This window comes from Ixodes scapularis, unplaced genomic scaffold (assembly GCF_016920785.2).
Source record: "Ixodes scapularis isolate PalLabHiFi unplaced genomic scaffold, ASM1692078v2 PGA_scaffold0__279_contigs__length_252992795, whole genome shotgun sequence".
NCBI lineage: Eukaryota > Metazoa > Arthropoda > Arachnida > Ixodida > Ixodidae > Ixodes > Ixodes scapularis.
Window position 1 is genome coordinate 162,208,259 of NW_024609835.1, and position 22,761 is coordinate 162,231,019.

The window sequence follows — 22,761 nt, forward strand, 5'->3', positions numbered from 1 at the left end:
CCCCCGAACGTCACAAGACCACGTGGTTCGTCGTGACGTAGCCATGACTGACGGCACGAGACCAATGTTGCCTGACGCAACCGAAGTTTTGGTTTCGGTATCAGCTGATGTTTAAATTAAGATTACACAAATAATATTCCACATTTCGCGAATCCGAGGACGTAGAGCTGTTTAGTAGTGCTTTGTGAAGTGGAATCACATCTAAGCATAAATTTTTCGGAATTGAGCGGAGTTGCACTTTAAATGGCTTATTTACAGCTTAAAAAAAATTCGCCCGTGAAGCCATACTAATTTCAAACGATATAAACATACTCACACCATTTTTGTTTTCACGCAGACCATTTCTTGACAATACGGCTTAACTGATATCGGCAGTGCTAAGGGGACCATGAAACGATTCTGAAATCGAATTTCATCCACCGCACATCGTATCGATCGCTCGTTGGCTATGCCGAAAGGCTGCAGTGTACCAAAGTGCACGAATCACTGTTTCTGCAGTCCGGTGGTTAAAAAGAAACAGTTGCAGTTTCACCGCTTGCCACGCGATGAACCACGTCGAAGCACTTGGTGCAGGCTCATCGGTTTGAGGGACCCCAACTACGGTCATTTATGTATGCTCTGAACATTTTAACACCGAGCGTGATTACAGCCACAGTCACAGTGGTCTCCGTGAATGCGGCGGTTGTTTTGAATTCAGACGGTGGCGGCGCACTTCCGGCAGCAGAAGCACTTTCGAGCGGTAGGCACTACTATGCACCCCTTGCAAGTGCACCTTTAAAGAAACAAAACATTTTATATGTCTGTTATTTCTATATCTGAATATACGGCCGAAGTGTAAGCTACTATTCCGTGTTTTGGAGCCGCCCCACTCCTCATCATCCGATTAAAATGAAGAACAGGAGTGTTCCTCGGAAGACTCGCCGCACTTCCCAACAGTCATACCGGCGTATGGGACTAGTACCATGCTGCCGCGCTATAGAGCAACGTATTTAATTGAATTTTGTTCAGCTGCGATGTGCCCATTGCTATCGCAGCGATGAAAGGCGCCGATTCAGAAAATACGTCGGTGACATCAGCGCCATCAGCGCAGTAAAACCTACCGGTGCACCCCCCACTCGCCCCACCGCTAACCCTCCTATTCTCCTACTGCCGAGAGAACTTCCGGTTCCTGTGGAACAGTACGTCACGACCGTCAAAATTACGCCGCAGCTTGTTTTGCGGCCAGTTGGAGAGAAAGAAAATGTTGATATTTCATTATTTTTTTGTGTAGAAGTTAATAAACCGAGACAAAAACGGATGCGTGTTCGGCATTCAGTGAACATTGAAGGTTTAATGTAAAAGTTATCTGGGCAAAAGTAAAAATATAATTTCATGGCTCCTTTAAGCAAAGGACTCGTGCCGCGAGTCGCAGTTCGTGTTAGCTCGTTAAAACAGCCATAACAAATGCTCTGTCTTGGGACATGTGATACTGATGTCGCCCTCACGTTGATCTCTTTGAACATAAATGTAGTGACAACGGCCCTGTAAATTTTATTAACGCAAATACGCCAATATCAAGATGTTTATGCCTCCCATCAGTGTGTTAAAATTAAGATAGGATACAGATCTAGTACGTACGACCAAAGTTTTGTCACTTTTGTCATCTAAGTAATTTTAATTTCGAAATTGCCTCAATACGCTCTCATAAGTGTAAAAATTGTCATTTTTTTATTTTATTAAAAGCCTCCACCAGCTTTTGAGAAACATTCAAGTATAGTACAACCTTCAATATATCTTCATAATAAACCTAAAAAATAATCAATACCCTGGTGCATTCCTGACACGCAGGTTTGTGTTGCAATATGTGCCCATTCAGTGACGAGCGGGTGAATCCCACTTAAGGGCTTACATCACATAAGCCCTTAAGTGGGATTCACCCGCTCGTCACTGAATGGGCACACGAGTTTTGTGTTACCCAGGGGGGCGACATTGGACAACAGAGTCGATCTCGTCCGTTATAGGTATCTTAGTCTAAATTGAACTGTTTGCAACATAAAGAAGAGCCTTTTCCACATGTTCAACAATGTCCATGATTGTATGTTTCCTCCTCTCCACTCACCTTCTGCCTAGCATTTGCTCTTCTAAAGTGAAAAAAGGATGGGCTGGAGGGGTGGGCCTAATCTTTGTATTGTTCAAGTAGCCTTTCTTCAACCCAGATTGTACTTCTTTTTTTTTCTCAGTGCTGGAGGCTACAATAGACAAGGTTAACCAAGCTTCCCTCTGTAGTGAGGGTTTGTTTTATATATTTTGCAAACCCTTGTATAAGATAGGTAGTTTTTAGTTGCCCTAAAAAGACAACAAATACAACCAGATACATAATGCCTTAATTGTAGAGCATTGCCATACAATCGGTATATCGTAAACGCAATGCACTACTCAAATCCAAATACATTTTCAAATGTATCTCGATGTTGATCTAAAGATACTTGGAGTATTTCTAAGATACTATCCGATATATTTGTATCGTGATACTGTCAATACCTGGTCTACGCAACACGCATAGTGCAGGTGACAAGATATTCATGACGTGGTGCACTCAGAAAACGACAATAAAAGCGTGCATCAAGAAGCACTGGGGGCTAGAGACAGGCTGCTATTAGCCTCATTTTGGGGAGCCATCTGGTGGCGCCACTAGCAACCAAGTTGAGGACAGTACTTTGCATGACAGCTGCGACGCGCGCGCTTTCCACACCTATTTTTGAGAAGTCTAGGAGAACTCGTCACAAGCCAACTAGTCGCAGCCAACTCGTCATAGGGCAACTGGTTATAGCAGAAATATCGTGATAGGCAGGGGCGGGCGCAGGAATTTCTAGAGGGGGGGGGGGAGGGGGAGGGTCAGGTGTTGGTCAGCGTACCATATCTTTAGGAATCCCCCCTCCCCCTCCGCCATTTCCACGCCGTAAATTTTTACAGATGCCAAAATCAAGAGGGCGATCCAAACATCCGGACCCCCCCTCCCCCCCCCCTCTAAATCCCACCCTGGTGATAGGCCACCTCGTGCACGGGGAACTCGTAACCACGGAGAACTGCACCTTTGTCGATTTCGTTAATATTTGTTTGTCGCACGATGCTCTTTCAATGCTTCAAGGGCGATATTTATAATAGGTCATATTTATGTTTCAACTTCTTGCAAAGTTTAACAAGAAGGGCAGCGAATAGGTGGTATTGGACTTCGAGCTTTTTTTTCAAGCAAATAGTGCCTGCATGCTTGAAGAGTATACCATATTGACTGCACCCTTCGGAAACCGGTGATTTCCGAAAATGGTCCATTGCGACTGTACCGAGCATTGGCGTCACAATCTTCCGTTGGCGGAAACACCCTAGCTTCAGACAAGACGCTGTAAAGCTTGAATGACTTCACCAGCACTTTGCTAGCTGCAAGCGTAACGTGCCATTTAAAGTCAACTTGAAAAAAAAACAAAAAACAAAAAAAACGGACTAGAGGACACATAAAGGTTGACGTACTTGGGGCTAATTTATTTGGTATTTTGTTGACATCGGGAGACTGTTTTTTACGTGCCTTGTTTCCAGTCGTGTGTTTGGTCGTTTGCCTCCATGTCCGCCATCGGTTCAGCCTTGCCCTGAAGTCTGCCGATCCCTAGCCCCGTAGATTACTCCCGCGATAAATATTTTCGGAGGTTGAAAAGTCTATTTGACACACTGGGTACAACATACTGTGAAATGTAATTAAAATATAGTAGTAAATACTCTAGACGATACGTATTTGCAAGATATCGAAATATTACCAAAAGTATTTTAAATACAGTTTTTTTTTTAAGAAAACGTAATAAGGCAGGCGAGTTGGTTAAAGTTAAACATTTCTAAAACCCAAGACAGAGGCTACACAGAGCGGACAAACACAAGGCGTCTTGTTTTTATCCCCTCTTTGTAGCCTCCTTCTTGAGCTTTAAAAAAGTTTACTGCATCTTGAGCAGAGCATTTATGATAAGCAGTAGTCTGGAAAGAACGTGCAACTCCCTGTAGAAATTAGACAGTCACGGGGCCTCCCCCCTTGCGCCCTCGTTCACCCCTCTATCTTTCCCGATTCTCCTTCCCAATTCAACCCCGCTTTAACGGTGATTTTCGGTACACCGCGAATTTTTCTTTACATAACCAGACGTGGTTGCTAAATGGAAGAGTGCTGTCTCGTCCTCGTCCTTCGGGTTATATTCTTTCAATTTTAAGTATCCACATTTCAACACACTCGTTAGTCAAAAAGAAAAAAATCAATCAGTCAAAAAAAAAAAAAAAAAAAACATGCATTTTTTAAGCTTAGCATCCAACTCACAAAAATCTGCCTTTTAAAAGGAACTCTGAATAGTGCTTAAATGAAAAACATGGATCACAGCGAAAAACAACACTGCCCTTTGGGATTGTAGACTGTTTTGCGGGCAAGATAAAAAAAGAAGCGAGAAATGTGAAGAAGGTTCAGAAAACATTTGACCATTTTCCCTATGACAAGAATGCCGATTCGATCACTCTCCCTTCTATAGGATCACTTAGAACGATATGCCCTTTGTGATTAGTTTACCTATCAGATGCTGTCCTATGAAGTGCCGCCCTGTGACGAGTGGACCTGTTCGCATATTAGAGGAGCTAAACAAATGAAATCGGTATGCATTTTTAGTAAGTCCTGGATTCATTTTTACACGTTTAAATTTCAGTAACCCATGAAGAACTTTCCACCTGATGCAATAGATTGGTTTAGCCGTTCACTCCAATGGTCAAAGCAGTCTTAAAATTTATCGGTGTCAATGAGTGTTAGTGCTTCTTCAGTTCTATGGTTTTGCATCTTTTAAAATGGCAAATCATTTCCCAGAGAAATAAAAACAGCGTAAAAATAAATACAACGACAAGTAGAGGAAACAGGCAAACACGGGGCTGTCTTCTACCCGGTCTTGTGTTCATTGTTGAAATGCTTTTATTTCTCTGATCATGCACCAACTCGTCTATATTCACACCTTTCACTATTTGTTTTTGAGAGCTTTTTTCTTTATCTGAGAAACACAACAGATGTTACACAAGGCGGGGTCGTGTAGATCGAGATGATGGGGTACGGGAGTCATGTCGTTCTCGGTGAAAAACTGCTGAATACCCAAAGCGGCGTGTGCAGGCACCTTGTCATGGTGGAGGAACCAATCTAGCGAAGCGGAGGTACGAACTTTGCTGCAACTCGTTTGATGTGCAAATCCTCCGATAACATTTGATGACAGGAACTTCACAACACTCCAGTCAGTTCCAGGAGTTCATCAATCGCCCGACTGCGGTCATCTAAGATGACTTGGCGAATATTTGCTACAGTCTCTTCAGTTCGGTGAATCGATGAACGCCCGGAAGGAGGTTAAATATAAATCGACACTTCACCTTGTTTAAAAAATAAAATTACGTTCGTAAACTTGTTTGTTACTCAGAGCAGCTTCCTGCTAAGCCATCTGTGAAATAACAACCGTTTGTGTCGTGTTTTGGATAATAAACAGAATTTCCCTGCCGCAGCTTCTTCGCAGACATTTGCTCTTACGAAATAGGCAAGCGCGTTGAAAATATCTTTAAAACTATGCAGTGTTGCCGCGCGCACTGTCTTACAGGAACGCAGGCTGCATGCTACGCTGGAAAACGCACCTAGCGGGACGAAGTTGTACTGCAAGGAATCGACCCTCCAGAAAACAATTCCGGTTACTTTTGGGTCCCCCTTTGTACATCTTACACCGGGAATGTAACTTAACACTGACGCAGAGCAGTATCACTAATCTAACTCAAGTTCAGCGCTCCTTCAGCTTCATACGTGCTATTTTCAGTGCTGACTAACAGCGCTGAGGTAGCACCGTAGTACACGTGTGAAAAGGCACCAACAGCGATACTCTGCTAGGGCAAGTGAACGCGCTGATGCAGAGTTTTTGAGGCGGTGTTTATGCAAAGTTCGCAGGAGAAAGCCATCAGAAAGCAGCTGTTATGAGGAAACAAGAAAAACTTTTTTATGTATCACGGTGAATCTCTCCCGCAAAAACAATAAAGGAAAACATCACGGCCATGCCTCTCCAGTATTTTTCCACGCCAGCATTATATTAACGTTCAAGGAAATTGTTGCGCTAGTTATAATGATGCGATAAAAGAGAGCAACAATAAATAATATAGGTTCTGCTTCAGTTTGAATGCCAAAGTTGAGAAAAACAAAATTGCAAAGAAATTCCTACAAAATCATTCACTGCTTCGTTTTGAAAGGCCTTTGTACGTATGCATAAACAAATGCTCATGCTTACGTTAAAGAAGCTTTAAATATGTTCAACCGACACGCTTTTTTATTACTTTCAATTTCATTGCTTCTTGATGTAGTCAGCATGAAAAATAAATTTCTTTAAAAAACACCTAAATTTAGTTGTTTTTTTTTAACAAGCATCTTGTTCGCTACACCTGCGCTCGTTCACAGCTTCCTCTTTTGCCATTACGAACAGCGTTCTTGTATTTTCTCTCACGTCCGCTTTAAAACGTCTCGTAAGGCTGTGCAGACATATTTACTGAGGTAAAGCGGAACATAAATACACCAACCACGAAAAAAAAAAGGTTAAGATTAACGATTTACACATCTTTTGGAACGCGAGGAGGCAGCCGACTTCACAAGAAGTTCCAATATTACCTTCCCGTTTTCTTTTATTTACCCCACATTCTACGTGGTTTTCAACTTTACTACGGTTGAAACATTCGTTCGCGTTCGCTGGATAAATTCTAAAATCAGCAGGTTTGATTTATGTCTTTAACCGTTCGTTCCTTATATTTGTTTCCAACACAAACATTTTTCAAAAAACAATATCACTTACACAGAAAGCACTATAGCGAATCTTATTTACTTTCATTTGTAGATGATTTCTACTTTTGTCCACTCATCCGCCCATACTTGAGATTTCTCTTTCGATCGCCACCAACCCTTCCAAACAAACCTGTCAAACTTTTTTTTTTGTTTTTGTTTTTGAGCGTACCGTTGTTGCAGCTGAATTTATTTGCTTGCATCGAAGCGCTCGAATCTGTCACTTCGGTGGCGGCCATTCATTTTACTCCGCGGCGCCTGGCTGCCTCGTAAAATCAAAGCAACGAGAACTCTTGAAACCTGGAAAAGAGCTGCGCCTTTTTCCGATGTGTTGATATAAAACGCATTGACACCAGAAGAAGCCAAATGACAAAAGTTGAGCGAAACCTAAAAAGGTAAAATCGAGAAGGAAATTGGACCGGGGAGCAGAAACCGTCCAGTGGAAAGAGAAGAAGAAAATAATAAGTTATCAGCACTCAGACCAGCGAGAATTACCGCGGCTTTATTGTATTGGAATATCGAACATATAAACGAATTTCCATATGGAAAAACTAAATGAGGAATGAGCGTGCATCAATGTCCTCTTCTCTGGCACTCTGTTTTCTTCTCGCGTTCTGTTTTCGCGTGTATATGACAAACATTGTTTTTCTTCTTCTCGTGATTGAGCATCATGTCAAATCATTTTGACTTCCCTCGAGCATGTGAACACTTTTCACGCTATCGATGTAAAAAATAAACACCTTCTCACCGGTAATTTTTAGTTTGGGTCTTCATCAGGAAATTGGCGGGTTAACTAATGCCTTCGTTACATCGAACCATCTGACGCAGAGAATGCCTCATCAGTGCTGAGCACTACAGCTTATTCTAGCTCAACTCCTCCTGACCATGGAAGGGCAAACAACCCTTCCTCGTTGATGAACTCCCGAGGCCAGATTCACAAAGGGCTTCTTATGCTGCGACAATTTAGCTAAGAAGTTCGTAAGTTACGCAACCCTTAAGAAATAGAGAAATCGGTATTCAAGAATGCGTTCTTAATTGAGAAAATAAAAACGCAGTTGTCATACTTGAAAGCGAGCTGTTGCCATGGCGACAGCGTCTTCGGTAACAGAAACAACCCATCGGAAAGCTCGGCACAGTTTAAACAAATGGATACTAAAAAAAAAAAGGCGGGCAGTTTTTTTTGTTTTTGCTTGTCTTGGCGTTGTGTCCGTGCAGTGAAATGTCGACGTTACCACGATTAAAACGGGCCAGAATGCAGAGGCCAGACTAACCGCTTTCATCGACTGCTGCGAACTCGATCGCTACGAAGTCAGTCTATCTTCGTTGCTAAAAAGAGACAGCCCGCGCCGCTCGTTTTCAAAGTGGTACACATGGAAACAAATCGCCGCGATGTTTTCTTGACCACGGGGATGGAGGAGCGAGCCGACGTCCAAGATAAGTTTGAACTACGATAATTTCAGCAAAATACCTGTTCATATCAAACACTCGAGTGTTCGACAGAAGCGCTAGAACTGCGCTGTTGGACCGCGTCTTGCTAAATGCTTCGGGACCGATTTTTTTTTTTCGATCGCAACTTGACATTTGGCAGGGGCAGACTGCAGCGGCATCGCGTAGCTCCCACGAGGTGCTCTAGCTAAACAGTGTTACCGTACCATCGTGTCGGAATAAAAATAACGAAGTGTACGTACTATATATGTTGCGAAAGAAATCCATACGGCATTTGTATCAGCTATATATTACACAAAACAAAGAAGCTATAAGAGCTGTCCCTTTTCGACGAGAGCGTTCGCAATCGCTGCCTCTAAAAACAAGGCGATGACCAGAAGAATATACTGACCTTTGAACCGGAAATCTAGATCAGCGATCAAACTATTTTACGGGAGTGCGCACAAGGGTCGCGCGGGATATTACATTCTCCAGTCCAGCCGGTCGCGGGTAGGCGGTCTTGGCCAGGGACCGTCCGAGCAACGCTGCGTCGAGTGTCTTACTAGGCCTTTCGCCGAACTTGGCCTTGGCGGTCGCATGGTCGGTGGATTCGTTGCCCTTTTAGCTTTTTCCGGATATCCGTTGATCCAGCGTTCATCTCCGCCATAGTCGGTTTCGAGTACTTCTTTATTTTTTCTTGCTGCTTGATGTCGCGGCGCGCGTGAAGGGCACGCAAAAATATAAATGTATATTGGTCGGCGCTTTAAGTGACTGAGCGACGCTTTCGGCCATGCTGATTTGATCGTTAAAAAAAGTGTGTTAGACACCTCTGTATCTGTCGTAGGATTAAGGCGTAACTCATGCAAAACTTACGACCATTTCGGTCTGTGAATACGGATTTGTGCCTACGTTTTGTTTACGCACGTTTTTGGCGTAAAATCGTTTCGTGAATATGGCCTCTACTGTGCGCCAGCGTAATATATTTTACATTTATTTTCTCCAAGGAAACGATAAAAAAAAACACAAAAAAATGGTTGGATATTCGCTGTTGGTTCATTTCTTGTAAGGGGTCAGTTTTACATTTCTTACTTCAATTTATGTGAGCCAATTATTCTTTTTTTTTATTTCGTCTTGAGTATCTTATTCTTCGCCAAATCATTATTTTCATTTACAGCCTGTCACTCTACTGCCCCGCTCCTACCCCGTTTTTTCTCCGCAGAGCATCTGAGACCGACCAGGTCGCCTTGACCGGAGCCGTCTTCCAGGTCGGGAGAAAAATTCCCCCGGAGTCCGTGCGAGATTTGAAAATGCTGCAATCGCGACTCCACTTTTTAAAGGGATGCTTCAACAAAATTTTAAATATACCCGTCGTGTTCAGAAGTAGGCTGAACATCATCCTCAATATCCGTAAATGATAATCGTACGTTTTTATTTTGAGTCTAATGGCTGTATTTTTCGTTATAAACGGCCTACTCTGGCAAGTGCTCGGAGAGCAGCCAGCGGAGACAGGTCTCATGTGGCGCAATCGTGGCGTACCCTGTCTCGGGATGAGCAAAGCTGGAGCGAGGCTGACGTCGTCAGGATGCCCTAGCCGTTCCAACCTCCGAAGCGATTGAAGCCCGCCAGCTATCGGGCCACTGCAAATAACCGAGAAGCTGCTTTTGTGCGAACTTTGAGTGACGGGTTCATTTTTTGTTATCTTGTAGAGAGAGACTAGCGGCGTCTGGGACACACAACAGAGACTCCCGTTCAGTCTGGAGGTCCTCCCTTTCCTCTCCACTTGTGCTGGCCGTAAGGCCGTCGGGAAGACGCCAGGTTGAAAGCCTGTATCGTTGTGGGCGAGACAGCTACCGTCACTACCTGTCAAGGTTCCTAGACGGGCATTACAAACGAGGCTTTCGCGACATCCACCAGGTTCTCATTGCTAATCGTTTAATTCGTTTAAAACAAAATTCGTGTCGTTTTAACGATATATTGGTGTCTCCGATCTGATACTGCTGCTTTGAGCACCTGTAGACCAAAAAAGAAACGCCGAAATTTTGTTGTGGTATCCCTTCGAGAGAAGCGTCTGCTTGCACGGGATGCGCACACAAACTGCTGATTTTTCGCATGCGTAGTTTCAAGAAACTAAGGAAAATCGAGAATTTTCTTGTGGTCTCTCCCCATCAGACGGAGGACTACAAAACGTAAAAAAATCACGCGCTTCTAAAAAAAGAAAAAACTAATAACATCCACGTTCCATAAACGGTTTTAACGGTTTTGCACAGGCCGTATTCTAGAGCACTTCACCTGCCACTTAAGAGGAAAATGAAGCGCTTCTGTAATTCAGAAAAAAACACTTAGGTCGTATTCACTCTGGCTGCAATTTTACAATGGTCTAGATTTTGTTTTTTTAGCTGGTACACGGAAGTTGCAGAAAACCATTTTCAAAGTACCACTAAAGCCTCTCCTTCCCGGAGCGCGCGTCATATCCCGAGTTTTCGGAATCTCCGCTCTCGCGCATCTTTAGCGCCCAATATAGCTATAAACACGCACTTTTCCTATTTTTCAAAAAGGTAAATAAAAGCCGTCAACCCTGATGTTAGGACGAGGGAATATACCTTGTAAGCCTGAAGTTGTATGAACTGCCCACAGGAACGGCACGCGCTTGGGGAAGCCCAAAGATCTGGGTATGACGTGTACCGACTGGCTGGACTTTTTTCGTGCTTTCTCGCGTTTAGTTACCAACAAACGTAAATGTATTGTGCGTATGTCTAGACAGCAGGAATTCAGCCAGCCCCAATGGGTGTAGTGTCTTCGCTGCGGATGCGAAATTTATCTAGTGCAGTACCACTGCAAGCCTGGGGTTTTTAACGTGTCTCACGCGGTAGTAATTTACGACAACACCGGTACGATGTCCATCTAGATCGCTACGTGCAGTAGTGAGGATTCAACAAAGGATTACTGGGTTCTACTGCACGAGGTTTTGCTTCACGGGCTCCGAAATGAAGGGCGTTGAAACACCCTGCCAGCGATCCCTTGTCGAAAACGGAGTCCAGTTTCGGAGTTTTCAGACGGAATACTTTACACGTATGTATAGTATACCGTACGTATTTAGTATAAAAGAGTATACTATACATCGGATCACCTCTACATATGAAAATATATCTGCTCCATTTTTTATTTCATCACTCGGTACACAAAATGGAAACATGTTTGAAGTTGGGTGAGAGATTAATTGTAGATTCCCAAAATGAGGTATCTAAAATTCTTTAGCCCAATCTCTGCTGCTCTGAGACGTTGTGTCTTTTGGCTTGCTCGATACATTAGTAGGTCATAATCAGGGATGGCAAAATTACTTTCAAAAAGCAATTAAACTACATTACTAAATACATTTCTCAAAACTGCAAAAATGTATTTAAATTACAATCCAAATTACCGCAGACTAAAGGTAATGACACTACATTACAATTACTTTCCAAAAGTAGTGAATTACTTTGACATTAGTTTTGAATACCTTGAGGAAGTAATTCGCGCTCATTTTATTTACCGTATACACCAACACAGGGTTTACAAAACAATTCCTTTGCCCACACAGCGCGTGTGCCGGAACCAGATCTGGGAGAAGCGAGGTACTGCGCATGCGCAGTGCCGAGAGCAGCGCCACCGCAGTGATGTCACGTCAAAGAGCTGAGTTGATCTATATGTAAAAAAATTCAGATCTTCCTGTTTACACCGCAATAATCTTATGTGCCTCAAAGTGAACCATACTGAACAGTGGTTTTGCTCGCGCACACGACATAAGTGTTACCATGATTTCTTTAGATATGACTCAGAAAGATAGTCGACTCACCGGTTTCGCTGTTCATTCAGCGGTGAAGGTTCTTACTAAAAGAGTGATATGTTTCCGTCTTACTGATTTAGGAGCTGTAGTCCGTGTCAGTTTGTTAAGTCGGGCAATGGCAGCTCGTTCTTACAAGGAGTCGTCACGTGAGACGTTTCCCTTCCGCCTTGGACACAACCTAATTCTATTCTCCCAAGAGCACTATACTCGGCGAGAACTTTTCTTGACAATGCAGTGGAGAGGAGGTGAGCCCGCGCACAGCTTTATTCAGCGCTCAAAATGGGAGTGGGAACGGGAGCCTGTACTCTCCACTGCATTGCCAAGAAAAGTTGTCGCCGAGTATAGTTGACCTATTCTCGGTCATTCCTTTCGAGGACCATTTTTTCAAAACACCCGAAGAGTCCAAGCTTTTGCGCATTGTCACACGAAGGGCCCGGATAATTGCTAACCAGAAGCGTCGCCTGCTGTGGAATGTCGCGAGCTTCCCTAAATTGTGTACTTTCCCAACAAACGGGGGCGATATCGGCCTTTAGGCTTATTCTCGAATAAACTTCCCAAGGGAAGGCAGCGAGGCATACCGCGAGCGGCACCTGCTTTGCTCGAGGACGCACGAAACGTCCTGGGGCTTTGACAAGGCATTTGGAATTAAAGAAGCGGTGCAACGATATTCAATTGGAATTTTTTCACTTTACACGAGTTTACTGGCACTAGTGGGGCTCAAGGATACTCGCACGCACCGCCACTGGCCAAGAAACTCCTTTGTTGCGATGTAATTTCGAGGACAAAAGCGATCATCTTTATTCAATCTCCCCTTTGCAAAATTTGATGACGTAACGTGGGGATCGCAGAACACCCAAGTGACGATATTTGAATGTGGTTGATAGATTGGACCCGAGCCCTGCGTGGGCACTCGATTTGAGCTCGTGATAATTACTAGGTCGAGAAGCATTCGGGTAGTCGCCCGCGTCCAATCGCTGCAACGACGACAATAGCCGAGCCATAACAATGTCTGGAACTCAGCGCGTGTCCTGTGCTTTGCCAACCCCAGCGCGTGGCTATGATCAACATTGGCGGCATATAATCGATCGCGTGGCCGCTTGTTCTGGCTGCGATTTGAAAGAATGAACGTTGCTCGTTTTTCCTTAATTTTTTTTCTGGGACTTCTATTGCGTGGGGTGAAAACCGAAACCATGTTTCATAAGTCATTAACGTCAGGGATCCGTTCTAAGCGGTATTTGCGCAAAGTAAAAAAATTGTTGCATCGCCCCTTCAACTATTTATCCCGGTCGTTTGTTGTTCACAATGGTCGAAGCTTACGGTATGACCTTGCCTGACGAAAGCACAAGGTCGATGACCTGTTTGTCCTGTCCCCTCAGATTTTAAATTATGTTTAACTCACAGGTGATGTGCCCGTTGCCTAGTAGCCTATGATCCGTTATTCCCCAAGCTTACAATGCGGTGGAAGCTACGTCCTTGTTGAAACAGTCACGCGTCTTTCGTTCGCCACGTAACCACGCTCTCGTTCATTAGCGGCGAGATGTTTTGGTGGCGCCCTCGTAAGTTTCCTCTTGTGACGTCATAACCTTGCGAACAACAAGTGGGATGGTGTTTGTAAAGCGCACGGTGAAAGCTTGAAATCATTGCGCACTCAAAGCAACACTGACAAAACCGTCAAAATTGAAGTTCTTACATTCCTCTTATTTCTGTCGATGAGAAATCCCTTGCTGACGTCAGACTCAGCGTTCGGCCAATCGTGAAAAGCCAACCACAGCGACACTTCCGATCTCGCACGTCGCCAACGCCCACGCCCCAAAAAAGGGAAAGGACACGTTATTAAAAGAAGGCGTTTGATTGGTTATGGTTAGCTTCCAGCTCTCACAGCACTGTCAGCTTAGGGATGAACGAAGTATAGTATCGTCGTGATGACGCGACTACGTGAATCTTTCGCACCTGGAGTTCGTAAGCCGCTGCCTTCCAGTGATGTCTGCACGCAAGCTTTTCTCCTTCGCCTTTCCAGCCGTCCTTAGTGTGTCAGTCCAGCTCTTCGTACAAGGCTTTGCGCTCAGGTGGCCGTCGATTATTTCTTCTGATGCTCTTTCACAACAATTTCAGCATGCAAATGAATTTTTGTCTTCTTTCTTAAAGTTGCAAACGAATTTTGTCATTTGGGAGAAAAGTAATTTCAAAAGTAATGATTAATTTTCACAAAATTACAGCCTGAAAGTAATTCATTACATTTCAAAATTACTAGCTTACAGAAGTAATTCATTTCATTACTCATTACTCCAAGAAGTAATTTTATTACTGTACTTTCATTACAGTAATGTCATTACTGCCATCTCTGCATATGCGTCAGCGAGAGCACGCACTGAGCGCTGAACGTGCACGGCCGAGCAGCAGAAAGGAGGAAATTAAAAGCAGAGGAGAACATCCCAGCCACGCGCTAGCTTTCTGGCCACACTAGAGTTCCTGTATAGGCTCCCTACGGGTGCCAGAGTTGCGCGTTCATGCATGGCATCTGGATACAGCTCCTCACGTGACTGAATTCGGGGAATAGCAGCGCCGCGCGTTCGAGGCGTGCGGCGCGCTCAAAAGCCGGGGAAGGTACGCCGGGGCGCGTGCAACGTCTACTTTGCTGCACGACACTTGATACGGCTCCTCACGTGATCGGATCTCGGCGAATAGCGGCGAAGGCGGCACGGGGCACGTGGAAACAAACGCTCAACTCTGGCTCTCGTAGGGAGCCTATAGACGCTTTAATCACGCGCCAGATTGAGCCGACATAGCCGACCTTCTCTTGTTTTACCGAAATGACGAGTCACTGAAGCGGGCATTGACGAGCCTCCACTGAGGCCTATGCAGGGGAGAAGGACGCAGTAGCACCTAAAGTGGCGATAACGTGCCCTGCAGTGGCAATGATAAAGTGAAGCGAACGGAATAAGAGGAAACAAGAACTGAAGGTCGGTTATGGTGGCGCCCATGCACAGCTGCTTGAAAGCGTCTATACAGGAACTCTAGGCCACACGGATGAATGCCGCCATCAAGTGGTGGAACTAATGGCTTGTTCAAGATGGCAGCCATGGGACCGCCGCCTTAAAATACTCTTCAGGATATTAGGAATTTGCGGTAGATCGTGCTCTATTGTGTTCATTTGCTTTGCTAGCGGAAGGTCGTGCCGAAACATCGAAGCATGAATTGAGCACGCGCACGCTGGGCCCGCTTTCCACTGCGTACGATCTACTGAAAGTCTCTAGGTTGTTTAACTAGGTCGAAGGCATTTTCGAATTTTATCTGTATCATCGTCCCTTGGCCACTCACCAAGGTTTCTGAAATGTGTCCGGCACGTCTATAGGGAGTATTCACTGGCGGTCATAGCCGTGTGCGCGATTGCTGAGCGCGTGCTCATGGCGAGCTTCCGCAGTCCTTTTGGAGCGTGCATTCCACACCATCAAGATTGCCGGTCTTAGCAACCTAGTAATGTAAGTTCGTTCTTAGCATGCGCTCTAAGCAGCACCCACAAATATGGCGTCCAGTAAATCCTCCTTATACTCCGCTTCATACTTAATATGCAACGCTGTCAAAGCTACTGGCGCGAGCGCATGGTTTTGTCCAGGGTGTAAGATAGACAGGTGGGAAAACGAGAGCCAAATAAGTGACCGCATTGTGTCCCCCTTGGTGTTCTCTTTTTCTGTGGCGCCATCTACGTGGAGCACCGCGAACTCTCACTCCGGGTGGGCGACCGATGGCGACCGGTTAAACTGGCGGAGATGGTTTCTCGTGGATTTTTAATGGAAGGCTGTCGTGCTCTCGGTTTATTTTGCGCACTCTCCCATAGAGTTCCACGCAAATCCAATTCCGATTTTTTTTCCTCTCGCCGCAGCGCCATCTGTCGCAAATCGGGGGTACCCGCAAGCAGACGAGTACTTAATCCGGTCACGGCGCTGCGGTAGGCTTCTATGGGCCGTTTCCCCACCTGTCTATCGTACACCCTGGTTTTGTCTATGGTTTCGTTCGCGCGAGCACGCGCGCAAATGATCAACGAGATCAAGCCTCATGCTCGCGCCAGTAGCTCTGACAGCGTTGTACGGTAAGTGTGAAACAGAGTATAGTTGTCACTAATAAGACTGCCTATGAGGCGTTGAAGCCTTCGAGTAAGCGTCTTTCTTAAACAATTTACAGTCTATGTTACAGAGTGCAATACGTCTGTAACTCGTGACGCTGAATCCCCAACCTGCTTCGATCGCGTCAGCGTCTTTTTCCGTCGGTGCGGGACAACTGAATTATTATAACCTACACTTTAAGATTGAACTGGCGCTAATGTCTACGCGACTTCCAGGATGCATGTTAAAGCAGATAGCAACCAGTTTCCTTCTATGGGGCTCTTGTGCATTTCTATGAAAAAAAAAAAAAACACCGCGTGTATTTTGTCTTTTCGCCGGAGATTAATCCGGATCACCTTTGTTATTTGGGTCGTTGCAAGTCGTATGGGCCTTTAAAGTGGTACGGAAACGAAACGACGTGAGTGCGAGCTCTCTACCCCTCACTTCAAAGTCGGCCAGCGAGAGGAGCAATGCGTATCGCGCTACTGACGTCGATAGTTGCTGCACGACCAATGTTACTGTAGTTACGTGAGTTGCCGCTTGGTGGCATAAACTCGTAAAAACCTCGCCTAGTGGTAATTTCCGGTGACTGTACGCCCTATGGACTATACATAGCTTGCCCGTAACGTCATTCGCGGCCATGCGGGGTTTTTATGTGCCCGACCGTTCGGTTCATCGTGTTGGTTAAACACCGCAAAAGTAGTAATTCCAGGTAACCAAGAAGTAAAAATAACCGTCAGTATAGGAAAGGCGACACTTGCAAGCTATGTCGTTCTATTTACCGGCATCTCCTGCACCGGTGCAGAAAGTGTAGGGCGTTGTACTTCCCGTCCTATCTAAATACACACATGGGACGCACACTGCACTACACTTTTCTGCACCGGTGCAAAAGGTGCAGGTAAATCGAACGCATCTACGGTATTCACTGGGTGCCATATTTGAGCGCTGTCTTCATAGCGGATCCGGGTGTGTGTGGTGTGTGTGTGGGGGGGGGGGGGGAGGGTTGGCTTGGCAGATGTCCCCACATTCTCAGATAGAGCCCCTAACTACACTCTCAGAAAGAAAGGGCTAAATATTACACCTCTTGCTTCATATACGACACCCCAAATCTTCATTTCGAAAAACAGTGGGCTGATGTCGGGCCGACGATTCGAACTTTCACGCGAGGCTTGATAGCCGAGTGTGCAACTTATTGAAATCGCTAATGTACGCGTTGCTTACTACAAAAAAGTAACTGGGTTTTTCTTGGCCCAGCTGCAACACCTCAGTGTTTTTGTTTTTGTTTTTTTGTAGTCTTTGATACGTATTATAGCAGCTTAATGAGGTATATACTACCGTTCTCATGCCCCTCGTTAAAGTTGGGGCGTCTGTTCGGCATGAGTGCGCTGTATTTCGAACTAAAGTTTAAGGTTGTCGTATGTGGGACGAGGGGTGTAAGAATATACCATTTTTTTCTGAGAGTGTGAGGCTTACAAGGAACAGTCATCTTTGTGGTTTGGAATGCACGCTGCAGAAGCACTTCGGGAGTTTTAACATATACAACGTAGTGAACGCGTTCTCCGCCAAGTCGTATTCAAAACAAAGTAGATCCACGACCGAGCCATAGTGCCGCGATCTGGCGCTGCTTCTTAGGACCTCAAGACGTGACGGCATTCCACCAGAGCTTCACAGACCGCCATTAGGCGTTATCTTGAAATCTACTACTTCGTTTTAAAATTAATTTCCTTGAGTTCTCTGCCGGCAGCTGAGAGACACTCGTCTAGGCAAGCGTTTATGGGATGTCGGCCAAACATAGACCACATCCAAAAAAAAAAAAAATAAGTGCAAACGCTTCGTTTAAAGCGTATTCACACGGGAGACAAATTAAGAGAACCAGGTTCGCGCACCAAAGTAATCTGCGTATTACGTGACCTTGACATCATTACAGGAACATCCGTAGGTCCGCAGTTAGTCGGCGGACTAGTGCCACTAAATAAGTTACGCTCCAGAGTAACGACACTTGGCCATAATGCGGCTTAAAGTTATGTTTGCCAGTTATCTGAAGCTTTATGGGAGATCACAGCAAACGCTTTTCCGTCCTCTAGAAATGTCTATCAGTTCGCGACAAAGCAAAGCAAAATTACATGAGCTCCCTAGCACCTAATCTAATGCTGAGAAAGTCGCACTTTTGAATCATGACGACCGGCAGGTACGTCTACTTTACACAAGCACCAAAATGGCGGCGCCCAAAACAATGTCGAGGAACGGAGTGCCGATACACTGAGACCAGCTCGCGGACCTTGCTCTAACTCTCGTGGATACAGCGGACCGTGTTGAGGACTGCGGGCCCGAGCTAGTAGCTTCGATTGATACTTTCGCTGCACGTGCTACCAAACAAGATTAGCACCTCTCAAAGTTGTGACCTTGCACCCACAGATTTTGCTGCACTCCAAGCTAAGAAAGAGGCAGCCCTCAGCGCAGGTGACACTCGATATGCATCCTGCCAGCGTCTGGCCAATTCAGCAGTGAAGAAGACAAAGATGAAGCGCCCCAGCGACAAGGCAGTGTTCTCTATAATTTTATTCTTGGAAAAACTAATTCAACTTCAGTGCTTCCTATACGATCAGTATGGAAACAATGGTAGAAAATGCCAACCTTGACCTGAGCGAAGAAATGCAGTGGCTGCTTCTGCCGCTATGAGTCTTACAAGCAGGTGAGATCATTGAATGCTGACTGATTCATGTGAACCGGGCAGTTCCATTTGCCCAGTTATATGTCTTACATATAAGAAAAGATTAAAACGTTGTATAAAAAGAAAGGAAGGGGCATATTTAAGCTAGATTAGTAAAAGCCAAAAAAGGTGGCCAACTTGCTGAGAAGGAGTACGGTATACGGACGTTCTAGCACGGCCTATAATTCGTAAGGCGTAGCAGTCTGTGCCTCGCCGGGCATGCACGGAAATACACCGTGATGACGATCCATAGGCCGCAGGTAACTCAGAGGTGATTTGATGACTCCCTTATTTTACATTGAGGATTGATCGCGCTCCGTTCAACTGAGGGAGCCTATTTACTCGTGAAACAAGGCTGCCGATTTCTAGAAGAGTTATATAGCTTTGCTCAACACCGCTGGATTTGAACCCAGCCATGACAACGCTCTACGTATTTCGGCGCTTGTTCGCTCGGGTAAGTCACGTTTTACTGAAATTCGGAGCAGACGCCGAGTGAAGCCGCTAACGCCAGTAATTATCAGTCACGTCTTCCACCCGAGTCACGTTTCATCAAGGCGATAAAGTTGGAATGAGCATGGGCAGTCGTAAACGCTGCCTTGGGGAATATAAAAGTTTAAAGATGAGTTGGAGACGCATTTTACAGCTGGCTTGGTGGAATAGCTGACAGGAAGGGGCTCGTGATAGTAGATAAAAAAAAAAAATTATAACTCACGATTGTTTTTCTACATTGCTGCTATCCTGCGAAACAGCGTTGCGATATATTATGGATGATACAATAGCATCCTCTTTTGACACGCCTCACACACATCGTGCGCAGCAACATGCCTGCGTGTGCAACCATCAGCCTTGCCTGGGAGGTGCCCAAATAGAAACATAATTGGAAAGAAATACTCAGCCTTCGGATGAAAATTGTGCACCAATGCGATCAATAAAACTACCGAAAGCTTCGAGGCAAAGAGTTTGGATACGGTGGTTGATAATTAAAAAAATCATATTAGACCCCATGTGGAAAAAAAAATCTTTATTTGGTGTCACATAAAAGTGTGCAACTAATTGAATGTCTACTAGACCATCACAGAATAAATAGTTATGTATCCTATTCCTATTGTGTATCCCATTCAGGAACATTAATTATCGGCCTCCAAAATCAAACCGGTTTCACATCATTTATTCTAAAACACATTGAACATTTTTCGTACTTATTTTTTTCTTGTATAATATAAATTGACTTAAATCAGAATAATATTAATTCCAGCACTCCAGATAAATAATCCTTTGATGAATCGAAAGAGAAAGAGAAATCTAAGCGCATTTACCTTTTTTTCTGAAATTGAATGTATATTCCACGTTTCACTACAACTTTTGATCGACATAAATGATCACACAATTTCGCGTTGTGGTATTGGCGCGCAGTGCTACATCTGGCTATGAGATTTCTTACATACGTAATATAACATCGCTTGGAGATTTTAAATCACTAATTTTTGTCTCTTGTCTGGAAAACGTTTTTAATTAGTATTTATTTTCGTCGAGATCACCGCATGTATTAAAATGATTAGATAACGAAAATAATCCCTGGAGAAGGGGAACAAGAGGGACAAAGGACAAACACAAATCTTTAAACACAGCTAGGTGACTGGTGAGCGACCGAAAAAATCCGCCTGGTCCGGGTATCGAACCCGGGACCTCTCCATTACAGGTGGAGCGCTCCACCTGTGATGGAGAGGTCCCGGGTTCGATACCCGGATTAGGCGGATTTTTTTCGGTCGCGCACCAGTCACCTAGCTGTGTTTAAAGATTTGTGTTTGTCCTTTGTCCCTCTTGTTCCCCTTCTATAGGGATTATTTTCGTCATTCTTGTCCAGCTCGCTTGCACCTTTGCATTTAATTGCATTATAATCTTAACCGTAAATTGCAAGCTTCACCCTTGTTGGTGTTTGACTGCTGGCGGCTGATAAAACCCGTTTGCTCTACTGACGTCTAACCCCTGGTTAGCTCAGTTGGTGGAGCGCTCCACCTGTAATGGAGTGGTCCCGGGTTCGATACCCGGGCCAGGCGGATTTTTTCGGTCGCGCACCAGTCACATAGCTGTGTTTGGAAATTTGTGTTTGTCCTTTGTCCCTCTTGTTCCTCTTCTCCGGGAATTATTTTTGTGATTAGATCAATGTTTGTATTTTGCTATGAAAAGGGTATAAAGCATCGTCGACCTTTAAAGTTCATTTATATTTGGCAAGAAGAAAAAAGTAATTACAAGACATAATATATTAAAGTAATCGACTCAGTAAGCTGTCAAGTAGTTTCAACCGTTATATATTAATAATGATAAAGATTAGCAACTCAGAGGTATGGAAGACACTCTACAACCGGGCCTAGATACAATCTAAGCCCACCTATGCAGTGTAAGAATGTAAGTGTCTCCAGAGAAAACAAATTACAGCGTAGTCGCACCGAAAAGGCATCGCCTCGCCAATATTGCAGAACACCTAAACGTGGTTCATGCAGGCAAGCGATTCTAGCCATCGATGTCAATCAATATATTCGGGATCACGAGCGAAGAGATTGGCAAGGCAGACATCTGGCTCCAGGAAACACTAAAACATTCAAACTCTGCCATTAATCTGTAGCGCCAGGGATGGAGCGACAAAAGAAATTGCCAAAAGAATGGTCGAAGCTTCAGTAGTTTCGGGCGTCTGCTACGGGGCTTGGCACTACTAGCTGACGAAGGCGCAATCGCAAAAGCTCGAAGCCTTGAACAACCAAGCCAAAAAACCTAATCACAGTTTACCCAAGTTTTGCTCCTCGGGCAAACTGAACGAACACGCTCAGATTAACTCCCTACACGAAACCGTTGTATCCCGCACGGTCGCACACGGAGAAAGATTTAAGCACACACGGAAAGAGAGAAGGATCTTGGAACTCTTATTGAGATTTACAGGAGACCTATTCCAGCTACCAGAGGAACTTCCGCCATGCGAAGATCCTGCTGAAATCATTGACAACAAACCAAGCTCGTGGAAGTTCGACAAAAACCAACAATGCCCACTCGCCAGGGCACACATTAAGATGAGGGAAGCGTGGGAAGAAGGAACGAGCGGGATCGTAATTGCATACACGGACACTGCTTCCATAGACGGCCCAGTCAATCTAAAGAGTTCAGCCGTTATTTTTCCAAAACTAAGCACAAGCGCAACCAAGAACCGTCCAACCCTCACCTCGGTGAAATGAGGAGAACTCGCAGCAGTCCGCCTTATCTCCGAGACGGCCTTTGCATTACCCGAACCACCACCTGAGCATCTCCGGCTATTAACGGACTCTCAGGAAGTGGTAAAAGAATTCAGAGAATCAAGAAGCGTCAGCGTAGAGGTACGTATTATGATTAGAGTCGCCTCACTGCTACTAGCAAGATGCACAACTACGAGAATAGCCTGAGTTTCAGCGGGATTTACTACGGTTGACCGAATACCATTTCATCGAAGCACGTTTTAGAGAATGGGCACGTTTTATCAAAGCACGGTTTAGAGAAAGCAGAGCCTCAGTTTAGAAAAACGCCGTTCATCAAAAAGAGGACGCTTTTTAAAAAAAAAAAAAAAAAGCTTTCCGACTTTTTGCGTGTTTCACTCGTGCGCGTGTTAAGCCATGCCCTCCGCTGCGCTCCCGCCGCTTCGCGGCGGCAGTCTGCGGCGGCTCTTTACAAGAATGTTAACTCACCTGATTTACGCGTACACGCCGCTTCGCGGCGGCCGAACTCGCTAAAAGGAGGCTCATTGCCATTTTCTCTAAACAGGGTTATCTATAAAGGCATTCCATAAGCGGGGGTCGGTAAAACGGCATTCGCTAAAACGAGCTTCTCTAAACCGCATACCTCC